The following is a 24313-nucleotide window of genomic DNA, read 5'->3' as shown; positions in this document are numbered from 1 at the left end:
AATGACAAATAAACCCCTGAACTGAAGTGCTAGGCTGCCTTACGGACAGCTGGATAGTAAATGTCACACCGTGTAGAGAATGCCTATTATCAGAGTGAGCCATTTGTTCCCGGCCTTTCAGTATCTTAATGTAATACAAAATTGCTAAATCAAGCCCCATGTCTGTGACAGAACATAATTAATGAGAAAGCAGGAGCCAATTCAACACTCTTTATTGGGACCTAATTGGCTCAGGCAACAGAGTTGTCACTCAACAAGAGACTTCCTTTAAAGCAATTTTGTTCTTGGTTGTATTACAGAGCCTATTAAATTGTCCCCTCCTTGATCACACAAAGAAGTATCTGCATGCAATAATTAGCTTTTCCAGGGGGAATTTTTTTTAACTCATGCAATACTGGATCATTTTAAAACTGTCTGAGAAAACACCCAGGCCGTGGGGATGTGCTGCCATACTGAACAGTACTGGAGGCTATTTTCCAGTCTGCTGAGGCACCAGGAAGCTGTGCTGCGGAAAGAAGAAAAAGAGCCCCAAGGAAAAGAGAAACGTGTTCAAATGTGGCGAGTGGGAGGATGATAGAGGGAGTGGGTAGAGGGAATTACTTGGAGGGGTAATCATAGCTCACTTCATAATCTGCAGTTTAAAGGAGCAAAAAATGTGGATACCTATATGTGCATATTTAAGTGTATAGTGTGTGTGTGTGTGTGTGTGTGTTTTGTTTTATAGACATACCCACTCAGGAATGAAAATTATTACAAAGCTATGGCAGGGGGTAGAGGTTAAACATAATAGGATTGTCTGGAGCAACATTATTTTCATTTGACCATATCTCAGAGTTTTATGGGTTGCACTATTTCAAAACTGGTACAAATATTTAACAGCATGTGATTATTAATTACAACTTAAAATTTCACTTTTTGGGGGATTAGGCTCCTTTCCTCCCCCGTATTTAATAAACCTAAAATAAATTTATTCCTGGTATTTATATGATTGTTTCAAAACTGTTAGCCACCCCCCCCCCCACTCATCACAATATCATAGACTTCAAATAAATTTGCACCGTCTCTTGAGAAGTTTTAAGACAATGAGACATGCAATGACTAGAGACGGCAAAGAACCGAGCTTGCAGTTTACACTGGCATTTGCCTGGCAAAAAGGGCACAACTGGCTAAGCTTGAGGTAAAGCAAATGGGAAAGTTGTAGGAAATATCCTTCAAAACATTCAGAATTAGGCAATAAACAGTATGAGTTTGAAAAATGCAACAGTTGATTTTAGAAAAAAATTATTAAAGGTAGATTTAAGTGGTAACACTTTGTGCAGCCTAAATAAAGGCAAGTATGTAGTCCCTTTCTGGAAATAGCTGTCAATATCTCCCTTCTGTGCCTTTAGAAACAACGCAGACTGTCTAGTTTGCATGGCAGCAGCATTTGGTAGGATTTAGAGAGCTGTTTTCCTCGGCATTGTTACTTTCCTCAATGTGAAGTGCCAGATACTAGGAAAGGAAAGAAGGCAAACCTCTGAAATAGAGGAGAGCTGTGCTGTTCTCGCTGTGCTGTGTGCTTTAGAGAATGTTTTGCAGCTGCTGAAATCCCAGGGACTGTGCCACAGAGAGGATGGTATTGTGCGGCAGGCACTCTGTGTCGCGTATTTTAGATTTTCTAGCTTTTGCCGACATATTAGCCATATCAGTTAATTGTAATTTACTCGAGTAGATAGAGAAATCGCTGCATTTCCCCTGCTCTTAAACCTCCTTCTGACCAGTGAGCAGTTAGTCTCCTGAATGTACTCTAAATGTTTGAAAAATATTAGTTGTTATTCCATAGGGTAATAGAATATAAAACTAACAGCAATGCAAAAATATTAGTCAATAATGTCCTTTCCCAGGTGACTTTTGAACCTTGTGAAAGCACACATTCTCAACAAAGATTTATTAGTCGAGTTGGGGAACACATGATAATGATAGCAAGAGCTGCCAGAATCTAATTTGCTTTAATTAATCATTTGCTTCATAACACGGCAATTCTTCCCCCTCCCCCTGCTTTTTTTAACTGTCTAGATTATTTTAAAACATTAGATATTACACTGTGGATGACTGATGAAACTGAAATTGAATGCTATAAAAGTTAGATTAAAATTTCATTTAACAGGATAAACATTTTAGAGTGCAGAATGGTGCCGATTAGGTCAAGTGAGTATGGAGTGATAAAACAGTCATGGAGTTGAGAGAAAAAATATTGTCAGAGGGCACTCAAACAGCTGAATTTAGTCTAATTTAAATGTTATAGCAGTAAAAAAAATCATTGACTAGAAAACCTCTTATAATTATTCTTTGGTATTTTAGCAACACAGACTGGTAAGAAGTCAGAGTCTCAGTTTAAAAACATTTATTCATTTAACTGTACAAACAAGCTTTGGTTCTGACTGGAAGCAGTTCCCATGGTTAGGGCCAAGAACCTTCAGTGGAGGGCTGAGGCTGAGCCAAAGGCCACACTGCCTGGCTCCCTTAAGAGATTAAATGGCCTATCTTAGATTCCCATGAGGGCCAAGCCTCCAGGTATAGATAGTGTTCTTCTAAGCAAACACTTGTGTTCAGAAGTCTTGCAGACTTACTCCATTTTGTTGATGACTTGATGGACAATTTTAGCACTTAACTCTTACCTTTGTCTTTGTAAGTCTTCCCCATTAGTTGGTTGACTGTTAGGTGGGACTTGGCTCAAGTAAATGTTGAGCATTCTCTAAGAGTTCCCCATTATCTACATGATAATCCTAACCTCTTTTCCGTGTCATCCAAGACCCTTCATGATCCGGCTGCTTTATATATATATTACATTAGAGATAGATTTAGATAGATAGATAGATAGATAGATAAAATACATACCCAGCCCCATTTTGGCTCCTATTCCATTTACTCACTACCCAACATTTTAACTCACCATTTATAATATGCTACTTGTATTTCTCAATTATGTCCCACCAACTCAAGTTCCTGTGCCTCAGCCTGAATGTTACTCCTCAGACAACTTTTCTTGCCTCTTTCATATGCATATTGCTGACCTTATATGGTTGCTATAAGTATTGAGTTAATTTATTCAGTATGAACCTGACACAAAGAAAACACTACGTAAATGTTAGCTGTTATTGTTAAGCACTCCCTACACTTTGTACAATTCTCCCAGATCAACCACATTATAATATTGTTTGTTCTGTGGCTTATTTCTTGCTATATTATGATCCTCTTGATATATATTGATCACCTCTGGATCCCCTAGTGTAACACAATGTCTGGCTACCATGTAGTAGGTGCACAGTCAATATCTCTTGCATGTTGTAAACTACTCTGTAGTCTGGTCACTAGCCAATTTTTAATAAGTATGTAAGACCTTAAATGAGTGTTTTTTAAGGAAGTAGACATTTTGTATGGGTGAATAATGTTTTTTCTCAAGCAAGTTTTCATACTGCTTTCAGAATCATTTCTAAAACCTCAAAGAAAATTAGCACTAGAATATTATAGTCCCATCTCTTTTTTTCCAAATAAAAACAGTATTCTCCAGGACAATTGATTCATTACCTAATTAATTAAAAATGATAATGAATTAAAATAGTTTTAGAAAATCCATCCTCTACGTATGAAAATTTGGCTCTCATGAAAATATTCAGAGATATCTCCCAAATGAGTTTACGAATGACAGCAGGCATGGAATGAGTTTGTTTTCTCTCACTGCAGTCCTTTGATGGAGGCTCTATTCCAATCCTCTATTAAATTCTAAGTTCTAGAATATCCTTAAAATAAACAAACTATTTCATTTCCTTGCCTACTCCATAGATTTCACCAAATACAATTACAATTGTAATTGTAGACTGATACAGCATAGTCCATTAGGATGAGAAAATGAGAGAGCTGTGAGCCTTATTCTGATCCTCATGGATATTTTAGACTAGGAGAGTCACCTATTTTGGAATTTTGGAAGGAAAGGAGCATTGACATCTCCTGCTTTAATAGTGGAAAGCCTTATTGACTCTTATGGTCAACCCTCCCCCCCCATTAAGTCATGTAGTTCTTTTCAATCCCCTGACCCTAAGAAGTTGGGGTGTCTACTGTAGCTCAAGGCACATCGTCATAATAGAGTCATAGGAAGTATGTGCCTAGAAGCAGGGCAGAATCAGATTTATGCATCTCCTTGAAGTTTTCTCTCCTAAAATACAAGGGGGAAATTACAAACCGGTATTGATTTGACTGACTTTGTATCTCACTGAAATGATCCAAGCAGAATGGAATGCACTGTCACTTTCTTGGTTCAGAATTTCTTAACATAAAAAATGGGGGCTGGGGAGTGGTGAGTAACTCTTGTGGTCCCACAGGGAGCATTGTAATCAAGGAGAGCTCTGTACAGTGTTAGAAGAGTCTTTATATCCCCTCTACCTCCCTGCAATATGCACTTGCAGAATTGGTTAAATGAGCCACCATATTCTGGTCAATATGAATAGGCTTGTAAGATGCTCAGTTTGATTTAATGGCCACCCATGGACACTTCCATACGCAGAAGTTCAGTCTGAATAAAGCTCTAAAAATTCAACTATTCCATTTGGCATTGTAGCTGTATTTTAATGTCCTCTTCAGAATTCTCCGTTATAGTAACATCTCTGCAATCAGTCTCGCATAAAAAGACCTGTTTGTAATAAATTGGTCAGCCTCTTATGTGCCTATCTTTCCTGATGGGATATAAAACTATAAGATTGTTCCTTGTAGACTAGGCTGTAAGATTTTCAGTATTACTAGTGTATCTCTACATTTGCACAAATGACTTATTTCAGGCTTTATTTCTGTTTCGAGTCTTTGTTTTCATTTTATCTCATAATTGTCCTGAGGGAGGAGGAAGCAAATGGATTGTGCTTGTGAAGTATAGGTCTCTGAGAGCCATTTAACTGAGATGTAGTTTATGAAGAAGTCAGTAAGTGAAAAATAAAATTGTTCCATCTTTTGTCATCCTTTCAATTAGGAGACTTATGTGACAGTTGTGAACTGTAGTGCCCTGGACAGGAATGTTGGCAGACGTAGAAGTGTGCCATTGATTTTTGTGAATATTCTGAGGTGGAATAATCACATTGCCTTGTTAGTATATAATAATCACCCAGTGCACAGACCCTAGACCTTTGGAATCACTCAAAGTTTTCATTAGAGAATCAGCAGTCTTTTAGACTCACTATGGTGTACCTCAATGTTGAAATTGCATATTACAGGTTATGCTCCTGTAAATAAAGGACATTTTGTTATGCCCACACTCAGCTGCGTTTCCTACTGTGATTTCTTTACCAGACCCTGCTGTGACCTATTGGCAAATACAATGCATTATTGGTGAGCCTTTTTTGTCTGAACTTGATGTCTGTCCAGAAGACAAAAACACTGATTAGGTAGAAGGAGGATGAAAGTCCTTCAGGAACAGAGTGACTCTGGACCTCAGCTACAAACTGCAGCTTATTCATAAATGTCAAGAAACAAAAGGTGAGGACTAGTACATCCTGTCTTGAGGGTGCCTTCTCATCTATCTCTGGGAAGCATGACTGCCTTATGGATTGAAATTTAATGGGAAATGACCAAATATAATCGCTGGGCTAAATTTGCCAAGGCCACTCTGATTCAGTTTTAAAAGGGAATCAAATCTAAGGGCCATCTTTTGCCTCCATTTCTCTTGGAGGGTTCTCTGAGGGACCCAAGGATGGCTCACTTTCAGAAATACTGATGGGGTTATTACAGAGTAGGAAGTTTCCCTAGACCTCATTCCTATTTCTTAGTGCTTCTTGACTCTTCACTCAAAGTGCTTGGAATAACAATCTCTTCAAGACATACTGGTATTCTAAGTTGTCATGTAGATGAGGAAACTTTTTTGTCCTCCAAGAAATTTCTTCTCCCTGGTCATTTAATGGCCTGTAGATATAGAATCCTACTAGTGAAAAATGACGGTTATGAGATTTTCATTATGAGCTTTCTTGGTGAGGCCAAACAACAAATATTCATAATGACATCAACAATTTACTGTTTCATTTATTATAAGTCCCCTTTATAAACATTCTCAAGTTATCTATACTTGGCAGATAAGGAAATGTAAGTTCAGTAACTTGGCAAAACCTCTTTGTTGACAGTAGCTGAGAGCAAGCTTTTGAGTTAGACAATCCTGATTCTGCTACTTATTAGCTTCGTGCACTAGTTGCTATTATCCTTCTTCATCTGGTTTCAAGTTCAGTGTTTCTTCCATTTTACTGTGCTACCAACCTCAAATCATTACCTTGCAAATTAGCTGAATAGAAGGGGAATGTATTTTCCTAAATATGTAGCACAGGTAGTGAATTTTAGACCCTGTTTTGCAAAGAATGGTAGAAATTATAATTGTTTTTTTCCAAAGCAAGAAAACTTGCTTGAAAGAGAAGCAGTTGTTCTGCTGCTGCACTCTGTTGGCTGAGGATACAAATCTTATCCTTCTATTCTAGCAAAAGAGAAAAGCACTGTTTTATACCTGCTGTATGTGGAGTCATCAGGGGTTAGTGATGTTTCTATTAAAGAGTCAACACTGTCTACAAGAGGCTGAAGATGACCAGTTTTAGACAGTCATGTCTAATGCAGAGCATGAGCTTTGGAACAATAGCATTTTCCCCTTTTTGCTTTATGGCAGTTCTCTGATTAAAGGCCAGGAAAACTCTGTTGAACTGTGAAGTAAGGAAGGATTAAGAAATTGAATATGATCAACGTATCCAGCTGTACCTTAGAGAACATATACACACGCAACACACACACACACACACACACACACACACACACACACACACACACACCAAAACAAAGAGCAGTTGACTTTCAGTTCTATTCATTAAAAAGATCCATTTATAATTGTACATGTGCAGAAGGGCTGCGAGACTGAAGTGATACCTGAGAGAGGCCTGGGAATATGTTTGCACCACATTACTTGGACTGCATGATAATTGAGAGCCATTGTGGCTGAACACTTTATGAGTTTGTTTAATTTGTCACAGTAAATAAAGCTTTTTTGATGCAAGTTAATTAGCTCGCTTGTGTTACTGCACATCAAATGTAATTAACAACCAACTGCCAGTGTGGGGTTGCCCTTGTGGAACATGGTAATAGGGGGAAAAACTTAACTGGGGCTGGAGTAAGTAAAAGATATATTGTTGAATCAATCACCCTTCTGCCGGCTTAAATTTGGATGGCCTAGAATCTAAGGGAAAATATCAGATCTCATAAAATATCAGCTCTTTAATTGGATTCCCTAAAAATCTCATGTATTATTCCAGGCTCACATTTGCTACCATATTAAGTAAACTCAGCTAAGTGAAATTCCTACCACTGCTCAGACTTCACTTTCTCCTTGATTGGCATTGCCTATATATCCCCTCTCCTTGGATCTTTCATTTCTAGCCATTTACCTTTCTTTAGTTTTGACATTTTGTTTCCCCTATGATAAATGCTGCTATAGCTAATGCAGAAGGAGGGCTATTAAATAATAACCGAGAAGGAATTCGTTTGAATGGGCAGAAGATAATGGAAGAACTCATTCAAAGAAGGGGTCCATACTTCCAAATTCATAATGGTATTCTCATTTAGTTTGTATTTTGAGAAAGTATTCTGCCTTACTTTTTATTTAACATTTTATTTTACATTTTACATTTTAGTTAACACAAAGATGTCAGAGAGCCTTAGTTTAGCCCTATTTTTGATCATGTATCAAAAAAAAGGTAGGAAGGCAGAAAGACCTTTAAAAGGACATAGTAATAGTAGAGTTGAGATGCTCCACTTGTCTACTATTTACATTGTAAATATTCACTGGGAAACAACTTATGTTAGGATGGGATAAACTTATAGAACTTTATAGTTTTACTGGAGTAAACCTTTCCCTCTCATTACCTTCATAAGGTGTCACCTCCTTTATAAAAAAGGAAGAATCTATGCCAACTTCTCTAAGTAATAACAGTATTTTTGGGAATAACAACCTAGATAGGAAGGGAAATTGAATTGATAGTGGAAGAACTAAGTTAAGTTCTGACTGCCACTAACCAGTTATCAGACCACCTGGGTGACTCACCTTCTCTGGGACTCAGTTTCCTCATAGAAATCAGAGTTCCATTAGACGGTTTCATCTTTGTCTTCTAGCTCTCAAGTTCTCTTGACTGTATGCTCTCTCTCATGATTTTTCAGGAGATCCTCTGAATTCATTTCTTTTTAACCTGCCCACCACATGTCTTTGCTGTCTGGTTTTGACAACAGAGAACACGTAAATCCAGTGACTCTGAAGTTAAAAGAAGTGTGTTTAAGAATCAAGACTCTGCCCCCATTCATTCATTCAACAAGTATTTATTGAATACTTTCTATGAATGAGGTTCTGGGAATCTGAGGATATAAATGATCTGGATAATCCTTCATATATATAATTGAAAAGTAGATAACAAGTAGCTAGCTTTAAAAATTAGATCTCTCTACTCATATTGAATTATTTAAAAATATTCCTATGTATTATATATATCTCTCTCTTCCCTGGGTTTTTATTTACATGCTGTATGTATTCAACACACCAAAACAAGCAAGCAGGCCTAAACTAAGGCAGAGGGAAGAAAATAAAGCTCCTTTTATACCTGAGCATTTCCTCTTGAGACAGCTCTCTTTACTGAGAGCTGGCAAGAATATACAACTTATTTTCTTTTATATGATTTGAATATGAAGAATTATATTACATTTGAATTCATTTTTACTCTTTCAAAACTAATATTTTTATTATAAAAGTAATACACGCTTACTCTAAAAACAAAATATTTCAAAAGTTTATGATAGAGAAAAAAATTAAAGTGCCCCATTTTCCCACTTCCTAGGGAAAATCACTCTTAATATGTTGGTTCATATTTTCTCTCTTCCTCTCTCTCCCTAGACACATACTAGTAAAAATATATTATTATGTCTTTTTACACAGATAGAATAATACTATTAATACTGAAACTTGATTTCTTTCAAAGTGTATCCTGGCTCTACTTCTTTGTAAGTAGATCTTTTTTTTTTAAATAACTATGTTGTATTCCATTGAATGAACCTAAGTTTATTTAACTAGTATTGCAGTTGATATTATGGATTTATTTAACTAGTATCGCTGTTGATAGATGAATTGTTTTCAGATTTTTGCTTTGTAAATGATGCTGCATAATATTTTTATAATATTATCATCACTACAAAGAGTAATAAACACCTCTTAAGTACTTATGAGGTATCAGGCACTTTGGAACACACTTTATAGACATCATTTCATTTAATTCTTGAAATAATCCGACAGATGAAGGCAGTGAAATCTAGACATGCTAGATAACTTGTCCAGGCTCACATACCTAGAAAGTAATGGAGCTGCGATTTCAGCCCAAGCATGTCTGATTCCAGAGCTAAGCTCCACACTTAGCAAATATTTTTGTACATACAGACAGTTTTGTATATATGTCTTAGTATACGTGTGTGGTACATTTATAAAGATTAAATTGCTGAGTTAAAGGATAGGCAATATTTGAACTTAAACATGTATTTTCAGATTGACCTCTAGGAAGTTTTGCCAATTAGGCCTTCCAATTGCAGCAAATAAGAGCAATATTTTCTCCACACTCTTGCCAACATTATGTAGTATCTTCTTCCACCCAATATGATAGGCAAAATAATTATATCTTTGTGTTGTTTCAATTTGCATTTCTTTATTAATTTCACTCTATTACTAATAAAATGTATATATTTACCATTTTTTTCTTCATGTGTTGAATTATGGCTCATATGCCTATAATCTCTGTTTTAAAGAAATTGCATAAAATTCTCAGTGAAGTTTTATTTTTCATTTTAATACACTGTTAATTTTCTCTGTCATTATATATATCCAAACCGCTGTTTTGTTTCTGTCTATCCCTAATGCCTTTGGAATTCCTTTATGGGCTGGATATAACCAGGTACCATCCTACCAGCAAACTCTGATTATTCAATTTAGTAATCAGTCAAGGTCACAGGACTTGGGCAAGTTAACTGACAAGACAAGGATGGGAATAGGCCACTTAAAGGTGACTTTTTCTCATAAAAATTATGGTAGTTATGGGAAGAGAAACTATTGACTTTTTAAAAAATAACATATTTTGAAAAGATAGCAGAGGGCCTAAAGGGAAAAACTGAGAAGAATGACATTAAAATAACAGATGTTCAAAATGATTTTGTTCAATAAAAATTTTAAAAATTCTTCAGAAAATATAAACTTCATTGAAACCTCAGGATTAATAGAGTACACATATTTGAAATTATAAATGTGCGCTGTAGGATTGGCTCAAGATGCATATAATTAGTTACACTTTAATTTCTAGAAATGAACACATATTGCTTAAGATTTTTCTAATTGAGACATGCTCTGGAGGAGTGACAAAGGTAACATCTATTTGACTTAATCAAGAACAACAAGTTTATATTTCTTATTTTTTTTCTCTTTGAAAGCCACCTGCTTTCAGACATGTCCTTGTGGAATCAAGAGTTTATTTTCTGTAAAATTCTAGCTTCTCATGAGTTTAACCAGAAAAGAATAAAATAATTACTCTATCATGCTATTTACTTGAGACATTAAAAATGCAGACAGACAGAAAGATGGTTAGTCAGATAATCGGATTATACTGGCTGAATCCTTAAGGAATCTGCCACTAAGAGCAAGACAGGAAGGAATAAGGAGGTGTGAGACTTAGAGCCTGAGACAGTGAAAGGTAAATGCAGTGTGCTGTGTTGTTGGGCTCAGAATGGAAAGGGATGACGTTTTAGAGGCTATCCCTTTGTCAAAAAGTTCTTGCAGGAAAGCAAACTTAAAAATGTATTATCCGCTACAACCTACATCTTGAAGAAAGTGATTAATGCAATTTGGCCAGTCTATAACAGAGCCATAATATATTGTTGAAAGGGACCTGCTGAGGCAAAATGTAGTGTTGAAAATGTGCTGTTTCTTAGTAATAATAGAGGCTACCGAAGTGAGCCTTAAAAAAGAGCAGGGCTGGCCAATGATTAAGCTAACATTAACACCTTTTCCTACTTGCAAAGACTCCAACTTTCTCTAAGAACCTCTGGTTTTTAAAGCTTTTTCTTCCTGTTGTTTTTGCCTGGTTTGGATATTTTATTTTCTGGTGAGTATTTTGGAAACAAATAAGGAGTGAAGAGATGAAGAAACTCTTGGAGAAACAGAAGCAGGAAGTTGGATTTTGCTTTGCTTTCCATAACTCTATCTTCTTTTTTTAAGTAGAAATATTCTGTATATCAAATCCTGTCATGTGTCATGTTTTAGGGTATGGCACAGTTAACATCTACAGAATGGGATAGACTAGGGGGAACAGAACTTTGAAAATAGACTTCCCATTGGGTATGTGCAGTTCTGGAGGGGAATCCTGGGCATGTGTTAGGTAATGATTTAGCCTGGCCAGCAGAGCAGGTTTCTGAAAGTTTTAACAGACAGGTGGTAATTGAAGTAAGAAGCATGTATTGGAGAGGGCATTTGATAAGAATCGAGGTGAAATCCTGGCAAAATGAGGCAATGGGAAATTCTCAATGCCAATTTGGAAGGGCATGTGGTAGGTGGTGTGAAGGTAGGGAGTGGCAGTGCTCCAGTCACTGAACTGAGGATAAAGCACAGGACTGAAGCCCTCAGTAAAGAAACTTACATGAAAGGACTCTTGCCCCATGGAATATTATTTTCCTGGCACTGACAGGATTCCTGTTTGGTTAGTGGCTAAGTTGTTACCACAGAAGGAAAACAAGGAAACGAGCATGAATTGTTGATTCTTCTGAAGTGGGTAGCAAAACAGCAGTAGCAGGTTGACGTTGCAAACTCTCATCTCTAATGTAACAGTACACAATTCCCTTGACAAGAGACAAAGCAACTGCTAGGTTTAATGTGTCTTTACATGAGCAAATGATCTCGCATAATAATACCGCACCGTGCTGACAATCCTCTATGAATACCGCAGTGTAACGCCGACAGTTAGCTAACAACAGAGCTGCCTGCCCAGATAGAAGGTTTGGAACTACACGGGAGGGACATATTCGACTCAAGGTACTTCTGGGGAAATGTGGAAAGGCTGACATCTGGACTGTCATGCAAAGCAGACACATTCTCAAACACAAGAGAAATGCCGTCTGAGAGGTCTTAGTGAGGCTTCCAAATTGTCATCAAGAGGCTGTTAAATTTTCATAATTTTAAAATAGAAAAAAGAAAGGATCGCTTTAGAGAAGTAGTGGGAGGAACGAGTGCTTGAGATGGATGCATTTATTCATTTACTAAATATGTCTTGACTACTTTCTGTAGTCCAGGTAGCATGCTAGGTGACAGAGCTGCAGACATGAATAAGATCATCCATGCCCTCAAGAGTGTTATTATCTATACTTGGAGGAGGAAATAAGCCAACAATTACAGTGTTCTGTGGTGATAAGCAGGAATTAAGTCAAGGTTGTTATGGGAGCTGAGATAAAGAGTATCTAACAGTGTGTATGTGTGTGTGTGTGAAGGGTGATATTGGTCAAAGAAAGCCTCCAGGAGAAGGGGATATTTGAATTAAATGTCGAGGAATGGGTAAGTGGATGGATGGGTGAACATTCTCGTTGGAGAGAATATGTCCAAAAACTTAGATTCATAAAAGGGACTCTCATGGAATACATGGTGAAAGTAGTGCTAGGAGATAAATGGAGACATGGAAACCAAGAACTGCCAAACCCCTTATTCAGTAGTACCCTTGGGTCTGTGTTGATAATAGATTATTGAAAACTAAGAAGTAAAATTCTTCTTTCTAGGCAAGACACAATCAGAGTACAAATGAAGTATTTCCTGATGCAAAACTGGTTAGACCTTGGAGGAAGTTTTGGGGGAAGATTAGGAGATTTCCTTCTCTGAAAGGTATGGTGTAGAAAGTAAGGAAACAAATCAAGAGTTCTTTTAACTTTATAATTTTTCTTTATTTCCAAAATTGCCTAAAAGGAATAGGAAAGATTATTGAAGGGGAACGCTGCAGCATAGAATGAAGCTGCAAAATTCTACAAAATATTGGTGGCAGGCAAACATTATGGGATCTTATAAAGGGGTATTTCAGTGTCAAGGTAATGATTGTGTCATAATGAACTAAAGTTATTTAATAACCCTAAAGCATTTGAATTATGTATAGTAAATTCTAACATGCTATCCTTGCAACCTTTAGAAATGAGAACTCACGTAGGTCAGGAAACTGCACTAAGATAGTCTAGATTATTATGGGCATTTAGTTGGTCTTCAGTGATAGGTGATGACTTCTAATACTATCCCTGTTTTATAGATTGTCTTCAGCCATTTGTGATCTGTAGGGTTCAGATCCAACCTGTGTATGGTGGCCCATTTAGTAGTGATGGCCAGGTTCATGTCTAGTTCTCAGCTTAACCCAACTACTTGTGTGGTAACTTTATCAAGCTCTTGCTTTGACATTTACATCTTGCAAATTGCACGCAAAGTATAAACAGAAATTTTCCTCTTTGAAATAGAAATGTTTTCAAAGAGCATTTCTCCATTTCTTCTTTGTGTATCACATCCCATTGATATTAGGAGAACCAATGCTACCAGAGTCAACAGCAGAGCTGGCTGAAAACAGAATGCCATTCAGTGTCACTGCATCTGGTAGCCTGGGGAAAGCATAGGTAACTTCATAAAAATTATCAAATTCTATGGGAAGCACATTGGATGTTGTCTAGTTCTATATCCTCACTTGGCATATGGGAAAACTGCAGTGTTTGCTCAGAGCTCTGTGATGACAATAGATTAGAATTTAGATTTTTCTAAGTTCCAGGGCAGTACTCCCTTCTATCCTATAGCATTTACCCTTTCATCCTAAAGTATACAGCAGAATACTTCTTTTCTATTATGGGTCAGCTATTTTGGAAAACACTTTGAAAATATAAATGTCATAAAAAATGTGTTATTTAAAAATTTTGTGTAAGAAGATTTACATTCACAGGTCTTTAAAATATTTTTGGGGGGGGGGTCTACGCAGGCAAGGGAAATAAAAGCAAAAATAAGCAATTGGGATGACATCAAACTAAAAAATTTTGCATAGCAAAGGAAGCCATCACCAAAACAAAAAGGTAACCTACTAAATTGGAGAAGATATTTGCAAATGATATATCTTATAAGGGGTTAATATACAAAATATATAAAGAACTCCTACGACTCAATAGCAAAAAAACAAACAATTCAATTAAAAATTGGGCAGAGGACCTAATGAGACATGTTCTCAAAGACACACATACAGATGGCCAACAGACATATGAAAAGATGCTAAACATCACTCATCGTCAGGGAAATGCAAATCAAAACCACAATTAGATATCACCTCATACCTGTCAGAATGGCTAATATCAAAAACACAAGAAACAACGAGTGTTGGTGAAGATGTGGAAAAAAAAGGACCCATTGTGCACTGTTGGTGGGAATGAAAACTGGTACAGCCACTGTGGAAAACAATATGGAGGCTCCTCCTCAGAAAATTAAAAATAGAACTACCCTATGATCCAGTAATCACACTACTGGGTATTTACCCATAGGATATGAAAACACTAATTTGAAAAGATACATGCACCCCTATGTTTATTGCAGCATTATTTACAATAGTCAAATTATGGAAGCAGCTCAAATGTCCATCAATAGATAAATGGAGAAAGAAGATGTGGTGTGTGTGTGTGTATATATATATATATATATATATATATATATACGCTCACATGTTTTCTATGGCATACTTTTAGACTCTCTGCTTATCATTTTACAACTAGTACTCATGGAAAAGGACTAGAGGAAAAGGCTTTCCTATCCAAATCAGGGCCTTTAATTGTCCTACTCAAATCAAGGTCATTTTCTAAAGATATAACTCTTACAGTTTTATTATTTATCCCATTAGTGACTCCAATGAAGAGAAATATATGGGGTAGATAGAAACTTTTATAAACTTTATATCACCAGTATCCACAGATCTGCAATAGTCAGGCTGACTTCAGACAACATATTAAACAGGAACATATGGAAAACAACCATTGACTTAATCAAATAAATTTCTTTTCCTGCCTCCCTCCCTCTTCCCCTCCCTCCTCTCCTTCCTTCCTTCATTCCTTCCTTTCTTCTTCTTAATACATATTTACTGAGAATCTATTCTGAAGATAGCATATATGAAGGTGATAGGGAGCTAACAACCTAGCTGGAAGACAAGTGTACACACTGGGATAGAGTCAGGATTTGGGAGAGAAGGACTTCATTAGTAAATAAGTTTGGGAATATTAAGCTAGCAGGGATTTTATACTCAGATGCCTTCAGAGGCCAGGGTGGTCATATGAAGATAATATAGTTTGAAGATAAGGAGAGGTGCATCTGCAGGCTGCAAATTTGCCCTTCTGAGTAAAAAAAAAAAAAAAAAAAGAAAAGAAAAAAAAGCCCCTTGGAGCATTAATATCCTGAGACAAAGAATTTTAGAGAAAGTGGGGTGCCATTGAAGAGTTTTGAGATGGATATAATATCATTAAAGCCATGTTTTGAGGGAGATTGAGAAAAAGGCAGAGATGTCAGTGTGAATTAAATGTAGAGAGACAGTATACCCCAGAGCATCAGGCAGTCCTGGTTTAGGCCTCTTATCCGCTGTAAGTATTAATAGGGTGCCCTTTCACTCTCATAAATGTCCTGATTTAGATAGTAAGTAATAACACCTAATCAATGGGGTACATTGGCCATCCCTTCAATGAATAGAACCCCATTCACAGGATTCCAACTGGTTCCTATGAACGTTTAAGGTAATTTCTTAGTAGGAAGCCCTTTATCTAGTCATGGCATATTATAGTTGAGGTGTGGATAGAGAGAGTGCTCACACACAAAAGAACAACAAAAGTTGATATTTCTAAGGTGCTTTGTTGCTGCAGTAATGGTGGCATGGTTGAGAAGTTTAGATATTAGTATAATCATAGGAAAATATGGGTAAAGACAAATATCAAACAGGGAGTACTGATTTTTTCAGAGGAAGTTGATTAAATGGGGGGAAGGAGAAGACTATGAATTTTTACTTATATACTCCTATGTTGGTTGAATTGGTGAAATTCAATTTAATTTTAAATTCAATTAAATTTTAAATTTAAAAATTAAATAATAAAATTTTAAAAAATTAAAATTGAATTGGTAAAATTGGTTAAAAAAAGACCCAATAAAATAATTTTGTAAATATTATGGAAAAGGCTAAATTGGTCTTAGATCTGGTGATATACTGACAGATTTACATATATGTCAGTATGTAAACAGATTTAGAAGATCTTATTTTCTTATGATCTTATCTCCATTAAGAGCGTATGTTTTTCATATCTGGTAAGTGATATATCTTTCTGTTGCAGTGTACTTAATTTTTAGTTCTTAAAGAGTAAAGAAGTGGATTTCTATGGGGCACCTGGGTGGCTCAGTCAGTTGGGCAGTGGAATTTGGCTCAGGTCATGATCTTGCTGTTTGTGGGTTCAAGCCCCGCGTCGGGCTCTGTGCTGACAGCTCAGAGCCTGGAGCCTGCTTCGGATTCTGTGTCTCCCTCTCTCTCTGCCCCTCCCCCACTTATACTCTGTCTCTCTCTCTCAAAAATAAATAAATGTTAAAAAAATTTAAAAAAAAAGAGTAAAGAAGTGGATTTCTATATCAAAGATTATTGAGCAATAAGGGAAATTAGTCATCTAGAGACAATATACCCCAGAGCATCAGGCAGTCCTGGTTTAGGCCTCTTATCCACTGTAACTATTAATAGGGTGCCCTTTTAATAGTTAATAATAATAATAGTTACCATTAATAGTTACCAATACCATCTATGAAATACTGTGTCAGATGATATCTCTATGACCTAGCATAGTTCTGTACGGTGGATGTTATAAATGAGGACGTGGCCACAGAAAAGCTCAGTAACTGGTCAGAGGCCACACAGTTAATAGGCATCAAGCTGGCATTCCCACTCAGGTCTATTGGTTTCAAAGCCAATGCAATTGTAAGTAAACAAGAGAAGGCATATGTAGCAATATTAGATTTTAAAACTTTCAGACTTTGGATCTAAGTACAGCTATTAGTCATTCCAGCAGGTTGCATGGGGAACTATTAAAAATAGTTTCAAAACTTCTTTTAATGATGTTCTCTGAGAAGACCTACAATTTTGGTCTAAGGCAGATAGGTGGTGAACTGTATCTGATGGCATTTAGTCATTGTCATAGCAAAAGGATCTTTTAATGAAATAGTTGTATCAGAACAGCATGAAATTTATATATTTTTCTTGTTATTAATATCTCAAAGCATATGGCTATTAAGTAATTCTCTTACCAGCATTATAAAGATAGTTTTAAGATAATGTTTGATAACATTATGGCATACTCTTAGAGTTGGCCCTATTTTACAATATTCTGTTGAATGCAAATCATGTCGTTCATGGAGTCAAAGTTCATGGGCTCTTCATGGTCACCCATGACTATGAAACTCCTACTGACTTGTATTCTTGGTTTGCCAACCTGGGTGACTGTGGGAAAGTCACTTATATATTTTTTTTTTTTAAACGTTTATTTATTTTTGACACAGAGAGAGACAGAGCATGAACCGGGGAGGGTCAGAGAGAGGGAGACACAGAATTGAAACAGGCTCCAGGCTCTGAGCTGTTAGCACAGAGCCCGACGCGGGGCTCGAACTCACAGACCGCGAGATCATGACCTGAGCCGAAGTCGGCCGCTTAACCGACTGAGCCACCCAGGCGCCCCAAGTCACTTATATTTTTAAGGAACTTATATTTGATAACTATAGCCCTTCAAAAACTTCCTCTCTTCCATCCATTTCTGGGAAAATCCAAGGGAAGTCTCATTTGCTTGCGAATTGGTCTGGACCACAGTTTGCTTTTTTACTCTTTTTTTGGTATATTAATAGCTGGAACTCTGATGCTTCTGTTGCCCTTTCTCAAGCCTCTTTCTGCTGCTGCTGTTTCTCCCTACCCAGAACCCATTTTTCACGCTATGTCAAGGCTCCCTGCTTGTCATAGGGAAATTGTCTGTGTAAATGGCTCCCCTAGAGCTGTGAAGTACATAACTTGTGCAATGTATGACAAAGCTCTGTTTAAGTCTAACCCACTAGTTTACTAAATATGTCTAGACCTATCTGAACCTCCTACTAGTAAAGTGGAAGCAGTGAATATTTCCTACATATAGAAATACAAGTGGTTACTATTATAAATACTAATTTGTGACAATTCTAAAGAGACACTGAGTATTATACCCTGACTGAGGAGAAAGTCTTGCTCATATGTTATATAAGTGATATATAGGTCACATGGTAGGTAGGTAAAAGACGTTTCAGTGCCCTTTAACAACCTCATACTCTGTGATTATAAAATTACACATAGATCCACATAGGTAACCCAAGAAGGCTATGGGCCTAAAATGGTCATCTCTACAAAAATAGCAATGCAGTTCCATTTTCAGTATTCTGAGACTGAAAAAGTTTAAGTTCAATGACAAAAATTAGAACAGAGCAAAATAATAGAAAAACATGGTAATTTTTTTCATATTTTACACATGTATGTATATATGTACACACATATAAAGAGTAACTCTAGAGTCTGCTTTAAAGACTAAAGAATTATTGCTGCTTTTAAAAATAAGAACAAAAAAAGCAAATGTGAAAACTTCTAAATTAAATTCCAACATTTTCAAACAAATGCTGCCTGGGAGATCACGCAAAGCATTCAAAGCCTAAATTGAATGTATGTTGGCAAGAGCATCTTCACATCTCTCTAAATAACTAGCTAATACAGTCAGTATTTTGCACCTCATCGAGGCCTGGCACTTATTTGCAAAATGTTGCAGTCAATTGTCAACTAAAAAGAATGCAGTATTTCAATCCTTTTTGGTGTGGGGGTTAGGGGACTGGCAAAAGGTTTCTCCTCTGAAGAATGTCGCGTTGCAAAGACTGAAATTCTCCAGGGGCTGCTAATACTGCTGTCAGGTGTAATCTACCCTATCAACATTTTGAGGAGAAAGAATCAACACAAAAAGAAAACATGAGGCCATTAGAAAAGGAGATGTAGAAGCAACCATCTTTAAGCTGCTGTAATTAAGCCTTTTATCTGTTTTATTGAATAAAGTTTTGTAGAAAGTCAGGTAGAGAACAAAAAAATATACTCTAAATTGTTTCTCTTTTCCTTATTCTTTTGCCAGGCCTCTGCTTTAATAACCACAACAAAGGTTCACCAGTCATTTGGCCTTTTATTTAATTCTTTCTTTCTTTATTTAAAAGCAAGGCAAGTGATTGCAAAAGAAGTATTGGCTTTGCAGCTTAGCAATCAAGGAATATATATCTAATGGGAAAAAAGCATGTATTGAAACTGTTATAATACAGAACAGAAAACAAGAAGCATCATGAAAGATGAACGAGGGGCTGTTAGCATCCAAAAGAAAAATGCGTGGATGGAGATTAGTGTCTCTCATTTTTTGAACCCACCTACATTATAGACATTATGCTTAGTGTTCTATACATTAATCCTCTAACAACGCTATGTGATAGGTGTTACCCCATTTTACAGATGAGGAAATTGAGATGTAGAGGTTAATACATTTGATTTGGTTTCCACAATAGATGGTAGAGCTGATATTAGAATCCTCAAATACCTCTCTAACTCCAATTTCTAACAGGAATGCTTTAGGGAATACTTCACAGAGATAGGGGCTTTTGCATAGATTCTTGAAGATTAAGGGGATTTGAACAGTGTGTGATATGGGAAGTGCTCATTTCATAAAGAAGAAATAGTGTGGGCTTACGGATTGAAGTTTCGTTGGAGCCTAGGGTAGGAGCAGAGTTTCTCTGTTTAGTGAGTTGGGACTTATAGCTAGTTTATAAATTGAAACCTTGGTAAAAGTGGGGAAAGAGTTTAAAAAAACATATGTAGGCCTTTATTTTAATATAAAACATACAAGTATATTTTTATTTGTCAATCATCTCTTGAGGCACCAAATCATTTTCTTGAGTATCAATCTGTTGATTGTAGTCTGTACCCACAGTCCACCATTTTATGCCTGATTTGATACAAACATGTTTGGTTATTTAAAATGGAGCAAAACTGGAAGACACAATCTGAGTGTGGCATCCTTCTGGATTTTTATTACTTTTTTTTCTCAATTTGTTATAGCTGTCTTGCCCATTCCTGGTTTGACATCAGTTTTTTTTTTTTTGTTGTTGTTGTTAGCTTGTTAGTTTTTTTAAATCAAGCACATAACTTAGTGTTCATAGAAACAATTTTCTTTCTGTACTCATATTTTATCAGTTTTCATATTTAATTAAATCACATAATTGCAAGAACAAGTAAGACTGGCATAAATAGGTTTGGACAAGTATACAGCTAATTGGTGGGAGAAGGGCACAGATATACTATATTACTTGCTAGCCTGGAGTGTTTAATCATCCATGTTTTACAGAGGGAATGGAGAGCATTGATCTGATGAGTCAATTAAACAGAAATGTGTTAAAAGAACTGCTGTTGCAATGGAAAAATAGGAGATAACATATATTAGGGTCAGATCTTTCAGGGCCTTGAATGCCAAGCTGAGAAGTTTAGTCATCGTTGATTAGCCATTGTTGCTATCCCTACAATGTTGGGATCATTGTGTTCTGAGCTGTGGATGGGGATGATTAATTTAAATGCTGCCTAGAGAGATTTGGTAAAGAAAATTATGAGAGGGAATGGTATAGTGGCAAGTGTGAAAAGAGAAGAGGGGATGGATGTGAAAGATATTTTAGATGTAGGGTGAGTAGGACATGACTGGACCAAATATGAGTGTGGTATTCAATGTATCTTTCTCAGAAAAGTGAGCAAGTAGGAATTTGTCACCTTGACATTGTATGAAACTCCAGGGACTTTACTAGTGCTTTTGACTTCTTGTTTCCATTAAGCTTAAGTCATTCTGCAAACCATCCCAGTGATTGCAATGGTATCTCTTGTATTAGCCCTCTGTCCATCACTATCTGTACAGCCTCACCAGTATTTAGCACTGTTGTATATTATTCCCTCATTGTTTTAGGTATATATGCTATTGCACTAAGACACACTCTATGTTTTTTTCATTTTAGCATCTCTAAAATCAGAATGCATCTTAAAATGTCAGTGCATCTTGACATATGATGACATGTTAAAATTTTTTTGTGCTTATTTATTTTTGAGAGAGAGAGAGAGGGAGAGAGAGAGCAAGCAGGGGAGGGGCAGAGAGAGAGGGAGACACAGAATCCAAAGCAGGCTCCAGGTTCTGGGCTATCAGCACAGAGCCCAACGCAGGGCTTGAACCCACAAACTGTGAGATTATGACCTGAGCCAAAGTCGGATGCTTAGCCGACTGAGGCACTCAGGTGCCTCATGATGACATGTAAAAATTTAATTAGTTGCATGTTTTTCCTTTCTTATGGCTCAAAAAATAGCTGTGTTTTATAATCTTGAGCACCTTCCTTCCTCAACCAGGTTATAAATTCTAGGAGCAATTCTCAGACCACTTATCTTCTTCATCCTTTACAATGTCTCATACAGTGCCAGACACATAGTACACCTTTAGTAAATATTTTTGAATTATTGTTAACTCGAATTAGAATTATGATAGGTCAGTTCATGAATAAGGCATTGAACGAGGACTTGGAAACTACAGTATTCTGAGCTTCAAGGATACTTCCACAATGTCTTAAGGAGACTCTAAGAAATGAAGAAACAGAAATGTAGATTTCTATTCAGAAATCACAACATGAGTAAGAATTAACTTGGTTGGCTTGATATTTAAAAAATTTAGTATCTATTGTTGATTAGCTCTCATGACACCTAAGGAATTTTTGAAGGGGACTATTTGATTTCCCTTCTGTTTGTTTTCTTCCTTGGGAATATATCAATTACTAGACAAGAAAAAATGAAGAGAGAAGAATGAAAGATTCAGGTAATAAAGCCATATAGACTCTACAAGATAAAAATTTTTCTTTTAAAGAAATTTTTTTTAACGTTTATTTATTTTTGAGACAGAGAGAGACAGAGCATGAATGGGGGAGGTTCAGAGAAAGGGAGACACAGAATCTGAAACAGGCTCCAGGCTCTGAGCTGTCAGCACAGAGCCTGATGCGGGACTTGAACTCATGGACCGCGAGATCATGGCCTGAGCTGAAGTCGGCCGCTTAACCGACTGAGCCACCCAGGCGCCCCAAGATAAAAATATTTTTGATAAAGTTGACTGTTTCCAAGATTTGTCTTAGCTCAAAAAGTCTAAAAGAAGAAGCCAGATGCCTGAGTATACATATGTTAGAAGGCACAGTGGCATTTAGGCAAAGGAAACAGGTTAGTTTAGCAGTATTCTAAGGAAAATCGTCAAAATAAGTGTGGATTATCTGCCAATTTCTCCAATTTTCCAATGAGGATATAGAAATTGCTTTCCTTAGAAAAATTAATGAATGATGGAAATACACTTTAAAATCTTCTACTGATATAAATCATTAATGGAATTATAGATAATGAGAGTTTTTTAAATGTTTATTTATTTATTTTGAGAGAGAGAGAGTCGGGGAAGGCCAGAGAGGTAGGGAATGAGGAGAGAGAGAGAATCCCAAGTAGGCTCTGCACTATCAGTACAGAACCCAACATGGAGCTTTAAGCCATGAACTGTGAGATCATGATCTGAGCTGAAATAAAAGTTGAACGCTTAACTGACTAAGCCATACAAGCGCCCTGATAATGAGAGTTTTGAATGAAAAGATATTTGCATTATCTACAAATGGAAAGTGAAAAATTGAGGATTTGGCACAATGTTTCTAAAGTGGGTATGAGGTTTTTTGGAGTCTGAGGACAAAAATGTAAGAGATTACAATGGGTATGATTTGAGTGTTTCTCTCTTACATTACAGAACCTAAATCATTTTGGAAAACCAAACCACATTTACAAAATGCAAACTTCCTGGAAACATCCACTCCTTGTAGTGAATAAATACACTTTTCCCCATGGGTAGAGTCTACACCAGACCTATTAGGAAAATGGTAGTAGAAATGAAATTATAAAAATAAAATATTTAATGAGAAAATGTTTAATGAGGCCATAGTATGATATTGATTTAATAATGATGAAAAAGGAAAAGATGCTTTGTATTATTTATCCTGGCAGCTTCATTTTGGATTGACTTTCCTAGGTTTATTAAGATTAAATAATGTGAAAAAATTAAGACACTGCCAATTCTCAATTATTGGTGTGAAGAGGTAGTTTATTGGCATACAATTAATAACAAATTTTGACTTCCAATATATATTGTAATGTTTCCCAAACTGTGCTACACATTGGAATTACTTGGGAATCTTTAAAAAATATTGTGTTTGCCTCCCAGCCCTAGGCATTCTAATTTCATTGGTGTGGGGTATGACCTGAGCATCAGGTTTTTAAAAAGCTTTCTGGGTCATTCTAATATACAACAACGGTTAAGAGTCACTGTATTGCCAGTGAAAACAAGTATTGCCTACTTTCTGTTTTACTGACATAGAACTCCCTCCATTCACTGCCTAGGCAGAGAAATGTTTTGTTACTGAAACACATGCCCTTTGCAGAAAGGGTAGTTTGTGTAGAGGGCTGTTTCTGCCTGATAGGTAATAAGCCTGATGGACTAAAAGGAAAATATTCTGATCATAAGAGATTGTGGGAAAGAATTAAAGGTTCTGTTAAAAAAAGAAATATTTCTCCATTCCACCTGAGATTGGACTTACTGAGTCCTCATTAATTAGCTTATATTAATTTTCTATAAAATATATATCCATATTCAAAAATCAGTTCAAAATATATTAAAAAGATAAATTTTGATGATTTACTATTCTGAATTACTTAAGTCTTGGGGAATAATCAGAGGTCTATTTTCTGAAAGGGAAAAACACTTCAGATTGTTGATCATTGCAATCACTACTCTAGGTAGATACATATTGTATCTTTGTTATCTTTCATTTCGATGATTCCCTGAACTAAAACTTGTTGTAATACTACCCTTCATAATGGCCCTAACTATTCTTTAGCAAGTTCTGTGATAAAAAGAACAAGATAGTAATTTCAAGATGTATTTCCTATACGACTCTGCTTTTGTGACTTTATCGATCCCAACATTATCTGAACTCTTTTCCTTCTAGTTTTGGGATATCAGATGAGAAGGAGTTATTTTAACTATCTCTTGGAAAATAACATCGATGAACTATTTTCGTCCAGTGCAGCATAAATTGTTTTTGTCCACA

At 36.4% G+C, this 24313-nt stretch overlaps 1 long non-coding RNA gene across 1 annotated transcript in view; it reads left to right on the top strand.

Moving 5' to 3' along the window:
• Positions 1-5414: 5414 nt before the first annotated feature.
• Positions 5415-24313, top strand: part of LOC122239572 — a 62463-nt gene continuing 43564 nt past the window's right edge. Inside the window, exons 1-2 of the long non-coding RNA XR_006218776.1 lie at positions 5415-5499; positions 12829-12931. This is a non-coding gene — a long non-coding RNA (uncharacterized LOC122239572). The remainder of the gene's footprint in view (positions 5500-12828; positions 12932-24313) is intronic.

Source organism: Panthera tigris, chromosome B3 (assembly GCF_018350195.1).
Source record: "Panthera tigris isolate Pti1 chromosome B3, P.tigris_Pti1_mat1.1, whole genome shotgun sequence".
In the NCBI taxonomy this organism is placed as follows: Eukaryota; Metazoa; Chordata; class Mammalia; order Carnivora; family Felidae; genus Panthera; species Panthera tigris.
This window is presented reverse-complemented; position numbering and strand designations above follow the sequence as displayed.